This window comes from Salvelinus fontinalis, chromosome 3 (assembly GCF_029448725.1).
Source record: "Salvelinus fontinalis isolate EN_2023a chromosome 3, ASM2944872v1, whole genome shotgun sequence".
Taxonomy (NCBI): Eukaryota; Metazoa; Chordata; class Actinopteri; order Salmoniformes; family Salmonidae; genus Salvelinus; species Salvelinus fontinalis.
Window position 1 is genome coordinate 77045853 of NC_074667.1, and position 7195 is coordinate 77053047.

Below are 7195 nucleotides of genomic sequence, written 5' to 3' on the forward strand. Positions count from 1 at the left end.
CAGTCACAACTTGTAGACTTGTTTACGTGCTGCTGTGCGTTTTGTTGCTAACCTTACTTTGCTACTTGCCAACTTTATGGTTTTTACTTTTTAATTACCGTTTATATTTTTAGTTTTTCCCTCGTTCAACTTTTTTTCATTCAACTTTTTCACTCCGGACGCTATATCTGGACGTGGTTCGTCAGGATCTCCACCAGCTGAAGCTAAGTAGTAACATTAATATGATGCCTTCTAATTGCAGTCGCTGTACTCATAATATACAGGAGAACGATCGCCTTACGCCAAGGATGACTGTGCTGCAAGCCCAGCTTCAGACGCAATCGTTAGGCAAGGGTAATTTAAGTTTAGGAAAGAATGAAACAGCGTCTGTGCCAAGTACAGATAGTAGTACAAATCCCCTCGCACAGTCCCCGCAGCGGGACAACTTTCTTATGGCTTCTGGAAGTAAATGCTGTAGGAATGCTCAACCGGTGTCCCTCATTCAGCCGACAGAAACTTTCAAACGGCTCTCCCCATTAAGCAGTGAGTCGGAGTCAGAGGCCGAGCCTCCTCTGGTCTCTACCTCTCCCGTTACGGATTCTGAGACGCCAAAGCCTCACACCATTAGCTCTGACAAATTGAAAACCCTAGTCATTGGTGACTCCATTACCCGCAGTATTAGACTTAAAGCGAATCATCCAGCGATCATACACAGTTTACCAGGGGGCAGGGCTACCGACGTTAAGGCTAATCTGAAGATGGTGCTGGCTAAAGCTAAAACTGGCGAGTGTAGAGAGTATAGGGATATTGTTATCCACTTCGGCACCAACGATGTTAGGATAAAACAGTCAGAGGTCACCAAGCGCAACAGAGCTTCAGTGTGTAAATCAGCTAGAAAGATGTGTCGGCATCGAATAATTGTCTCTGGCCCCCTCCCAGTTAGGGGGAGTGATGAGCTCTACAGCAGAGTCTCACAACTCAATCGCTGGTTGAAAACTGTTTTTTGCCCCTCCCAAAATATAGAATTTGTAGATAATTGGCCCTCTTTCTGGGACTCACCCACAAACAGGACCAAGCCTGGGCTGTTGAGGAGTGACAGACTCCATCCTAGTTGGAGGGGTGCTCTCATCTTATCTACGAACATAGACAGGGCTCTAACTCCCCTGGCTCCACAATGAGATAGGGTGCAGGCCAGGCAGCAGGCTGTTAGCCAACCTGCTAGCTTTTGACTGGTACTGTACGTGTAGCCTACTTGGACACTGGGTCCCAATTATCTGTAAGGTGCCTCAGTCGAGCAGTGCATTTCAAACACAGATTCAACCACAAAGACGAGGGAGGCACCTACGGAAACTACACTTTTTTTAATGTTGATCTAACCATCATGGTTCTCTTTTATAAATGATTAATTGAGAGCATTCTGTCCTACTTCTTGACCTGCTGGTTTGGGAATATCAAGGTTGCACAGAAAAATAGGTTGGGCAAGATGGTCAGGACTTGTGGAGAAATCATGGGGCAGCAACAGCAAGACCTGTCATCTCTCTACCTGGGCAGAGCCCTCCATCTCTCTACCTGGGCAGAGCCCTCCATCTCTCTACCTGGGCAGAGCCCTCCATCTCTCTACCTGGGCAGAACCCTCCATCTCTCTACCTGGGCAGAGCCCTCCATCTTTCTCTACCTGGGCAGAGCCCTCCATCTTTCTCTACCTGGGCAGAGCCCTCCATCTCTCTCTACCTGGGCAGAGCCCTCCATCTCTCTCTACCTGGGCAGAGCCCTCCATCTCTCTCTACCTGGGCAGAGCCCTCCATCTCTCTACCTGGGCAGAGCCCTCCATCTTTCTCTACCTGGGCAGAGCCCTCCATCTTTCTCTACCTGGGCAGAGCCCTCCATCTCTCTCTACCTGGGCAGAGCCCTCCATCTCTCTCTACCTGGGCAGAGCCCTCCATCTCTCTCTACCTGGGCAGAGCCCTCCATCTCTCTCTACCTGGGCAGAGCCCTCCATCTCTCTCTACCTGGGCAGAGCCCTCCATCTCTCTCTACCTGGGCAGAGCCCTCCATCTCTCTCTACCTGGGCAGAGCCCTCCATCTCTCTCTACCTGGGCAGAGCCCTCCATCTCTCTCTACCTGGGCAGAGCCCTCCATCTCTCTCTACCTGGGCAGAGCCCTCCATCTCTCTCTACCTGGGCAGAGCCCTCCATCTCGCTCTACCTGGGCAGAGCCCTCCATCTCTCTCTACCTGGGCAGAGCCCTCCATCTCTCTCTACCTGGGCAGAGCCCTCCATCTCGCTCTACCTGGGCAGAGCCCTCCATCTCGCTCTACCTGGGCAGAGCCCTCCATCTCTCTCTACCTGGGCAGAGCCCTCCATCTCTCTCTACCTGGGCAGAGCCCTCCATCTCTCTCTACCTGGGCAGAGCCCTCCATCTCGCTCTACCTGGGCAGAGCCCTCCATCTCTCTCTACCTGGGCAGAGCCCTCCATCTCGCTCTACCTGGGCAGAGCCCTCCAGAAGGAGAATAAAATAGCGGTTGACTCTTCCCATCCATTCCACCCTGAATTCCAGCTCCTTCCCTCTGGACGCAGGTACAGACTACCTAAGGTTAAAAAAAATATGGCCAAGTACTCTTTTATTCCGAATGCAACTCTGCAACTTAACATGTTGGACTAATTGTACTTAGCACGTGCAGTATGTCATTGTACATAACTTCTTATGGCTGAAGGGGCAGTATTGAGTAGCTTGGATGAAAGGTGCCCATATCAAACGGCCTGCTCCTCAGTCATAGCTCCTAATATTTGCATATTATTATTAGTATTGGATAGAAAACACTCTAAAGTTTCAAAAACTGTTTGAATTATGTCTGTGAGATTAACAGAACTCATATTGGCAGGCAAAATCCTGAGTTGAAATCAAAACAGGTAGTCAGAAATCTGAGCCTGTATGTATTCACCAGAGTCCCTTAAGAAATCCACTTGAGTTATGAATGATGTTGCACTGCCTAGGGGTTCCACTAGATGTCAACCATCAATAGAAATTACAATGAGACTTCTATGATGTCGTGGGAGAGAATGATAGCAGAATCAGTCAGGTGTCCATCAAGCAGCCATTTTCTGATCATGCTTTTTTTCATGGAAGTCACCTACGTTCCATTGCTCACGCAGACAAGAACGAATACTCCGGTTGGAACTTTATTGAAGCTATATGTTAAAAACATCCTAATGATTGATTCAGTACTTAGTTTGAAATGTTTCTTCGACCGGTAATATCACATTTTGAAGTTTTTGTCCGATATGAAGCTGACCAGAATTAGCGTTTGGACATGTTTACCAAACGCTCTAACAATTAGACATAAATAACAGATTTTTTCGAAACAAAACAAACATTTATTGTGGACCTGGGATTCCTGGTGTGCTTTCTGATGTAGATCATCAAAGGTAAGGGAATATTTATCATGTATTTTCCTTTTTATGGTGACCCCATCTTTGCAGCTGTGGTATGTTACTTTTGAGCGCCGTCTCAGATTATAGCGTGCATCTCTTTTTCCGTAAAGTTTTTTTGAAATCTGACACAGCGGTTGCATTAAGGAGAGGTATATGTATAATTCAATGTGTATAACTTGTATTATCATCTATATTTATGATGGGTATTTCTGTTGAAACGATGGGCTATGCAAAGTCACTTGATGTTTTTGCAACTAGTGAATCTAGTCACCTCAATGTAATCTCAGATTCTTTGATATAAATATGAATTTAATCAAACAAAACATGCATGTATTGTGTAACATGAAGTCCTATGAGTGTCATCTGATGAAAATAATCGAAGGTTAGTGATTAATTTTATCTCTATTCTGGTTTTTGTGAAGCTATTTATAGCTGGAAAAAATGTCTATGCTTATTGTGGTTTTGTGGTGACCTAACAATTGTTTGTAGTGCTTTCGCTGAAAAGCCTATTTGAAATCGGACACTTTGGTGGGATTAACAACAAGATTACCTTTAAAATGATATAAGACACATGAATGTCTGAGGAATTTTAATTATGAGATTTCTGTTTTTTAATTTGGCGCCCTGCACTTCGACTGGCTGTTGTCATATCGGTCCCGTTGCCGGGACTTCAGCCATAAGAAGTTTTAACCTGCCTATTTATTTTTTATATGTGATATGTTTTATGACTGCTACAAGATGAATTGCCACTGAGGACATGAATGTTTTCTGAATATGAATCTGTATATAAAAAAAAAGCCTTTGAGCACGGTGAAGTTAATAATTAGAGTTTAGATTGTGTATCAATACATCCAGTCACTACAAAGATACAGGCGTCCTTCCTAACTCAGTTGCCGGAGAGGAAAGAAATGGCTCAGGGAGTTCACTATGAGGCCAATGGTGACTTTAAAACAGTTAGAGTTTAATGGCTGTGATAGGACAGGATGGATCAACAACATTGTAGTTACTGCACAATACTAACTTAATTGACAGAGTGAAAAGAATGAAGCCTGTACAGAATACAAATATTCAAAAACATGCTTCCTGTTTGCAACAAGGCACTAAAGTAACACTGCAAAAAATGTGGCAAAGTAATTCGCTTTTTGTCTTGAAATGTTACGTTTGGGGCAAATCCAATACAACACATTACTGAGTACCACTCTCCATATTTCCAAGCATAGCGGTGGCTGTATCATCAATCAAGTTCCAATCAACTTTATTTATAAAGCCCTTCTTACATCAGCTGATGTCTCTGCCCAGGTCTCTGCCCAGGTAGAGAGATGACAGGTCTTGCTGTTGCTCCACAAGTCCTGACCATCTTGCCCAACCTATTTTTCTGTGCAACCCTGATATTCCCAAACCAGCAGGTCAAGAAGTATGACAGAATGCTCTCAATTAATAATTTATAAAAGAGAACCATCATGGTTAGATCAACATTAAAAAAAGTGCAGTTTCCGTAGGTGCCTCCCTCGTCTTAGTGGTTGAATCTGTGTTTGAAATGCACTGCTCGACTGAGGCACCTTACAGATAATTGGGACCCAGTGTCCAAGTAGGCTACACGTACAGTACCAGTCAAATGTTTGGATGCACATACTCATTCCAGGGTTTTTCTTTATTTTTACTATTTTCTACATTGTAGAATAATATTGAACATATCAAAACTATGAAATAACACATATGGAATCATGTAGTAACCAAAACATATATAGATTTTAGATTCTTCAAAGTTAGCCACCCTTTGCCTTGATGACCGCTTTGCATACTCTCAGCATTCTCAGTCACTCACACACGCGTGGCCGCTAGCATCGTCAGGAAAAGAGGGGAAGCCTAACAATATGATGTTTTTCTAAGTAGTGTAAAGTCTCGGGAGAAGGCAATATTGAAAAGTCATCTTTAGACATGTTATACTTTTCGTAGTTTTGTAATTGACTAAAACAAATGAGAAAATTGCGTTTGAAAAAGGTAACGTTTTTTTGTTGCTGTGAGCCAGCAAGGTAACCTAGGTAACTACCGGTTGTTTTCCCCACAGGCGGGCAGGGCCGCGATGTTCTATCTAATAAAGACTGGGACTACCCTACGTGGGAGCATTGTAGGTCGTAGGTCGGGATTTTTCACCTGGTTACATGTACATTGAACAACACAGCTGCTTTTCTGAATGTTTTGTTATTTCTGTGGAGCAAAAAAATGGGGATCAATGGGAAATAATTTTAGTTTTCCTCAATTTGTGGGATTGCAGTCGCTACAGTTTTAACTGAGCAAATATTCCTTTTTGTTAAATTGTTCCCTTTATGTACGTCTTGCAATGCAATCAGCTCCTTGGTTGTGACCTAATTTTAATGGTCTGACTAGAGTTGGTTGTTGGTTATTTTATCGTGTTACTATTTTGTTTTTATCTCTTCGTACATTTTATAATTTTTTAATTGCATTGTTGGGAAAGAGCTCGTAAATAAGCATTGCACGGTAAAATCTACACTTGTTGTATTCGGCGTATATGACAAATACCATTTGATTTGATTTTCAGTGCATTGATACAAATACACTGGTTGATTAGCCACTTGTAAGAAGTCGTGTAGGTGCTGTAAAAATGACTAACCCACAGTGGGGTTAGTAACCACTGTGTAATGAATCACAGCGACCCAACTCTCACACGTTAACCACATGAAATGCCACTAACGATCCCCCAGACATTAGAGAAATGTTTTTTTTCTTTCACACAAAATGTTAAACACTAATCATCAAGTTGGCACAAGCAATTAAATGTGTTATAGGGCCACAGCGCAGGGAGATTTTAATTGTAGGGGGAAGGTTGTCATTTCAAAAACAGAGGGAAAAACAGATAAATAAGAAAAGAGAGAGAGAGAGAAAATAAACTTGCTAGTAATAAAAACTTCTTAAAGTTTATTGCCTTATAAGCATTCATAAAACCTTATGAAACTTCATAATGAAGCAATAAGATGTGGTTGTCATACCTTACTACCTTAAGATAAATGCACAAACTCTAAGTCGCTCTGGGGAAGACTAGCATACATCTAGTGTACATCTAGCATCCATCTACAGTAGCATACATCTAGTGTACATCTAGCATCCATCTACAGTAGCATACATCTAGCATACATCTAGCATACAGCTACAGTAGCATACATCTACAGTAGCATACATCTAGTGTGCATCTAGCATACATCTACAGCAGCATATCTACAGTAGCATACATCTAGCATCCATCTACAGTAGCATACATCTAGCATACAGCTACAGTAGCATACATCTAGTGTACATCTAGCATCCATCTACATCTAGCATACATCTACAGTAGCATCCATCTAGCATACATCTACAGTAGCATCCATCTAGCATACATCTACAGTAGCATACATCTACATTAGCATCCATCTAGCATCCATCTACAGTAGCATACATCTAGCATACATCTACGTTAGCATACATCTACAGTAGCATACATCTAGCATACATCTACAGTAGCGTACATCTACAGTAGCATACATCTAGCATACATCTACAGTAGCATACATCTAGCATACATCTACAGTAGCATACATCTAGCATACATCTACAGTAGCATACATCTAGCATACATCTACAGTAGCATACATCTAGCATACATCTACAGTAGCATACATCTAGCGTACATCTAGCATACATCTACATTAGCATACATCTACAGTAGCATACATCTAGCATACATCTACAGTAGCATACATCTACAGTAGCATACATCTAGCGTACA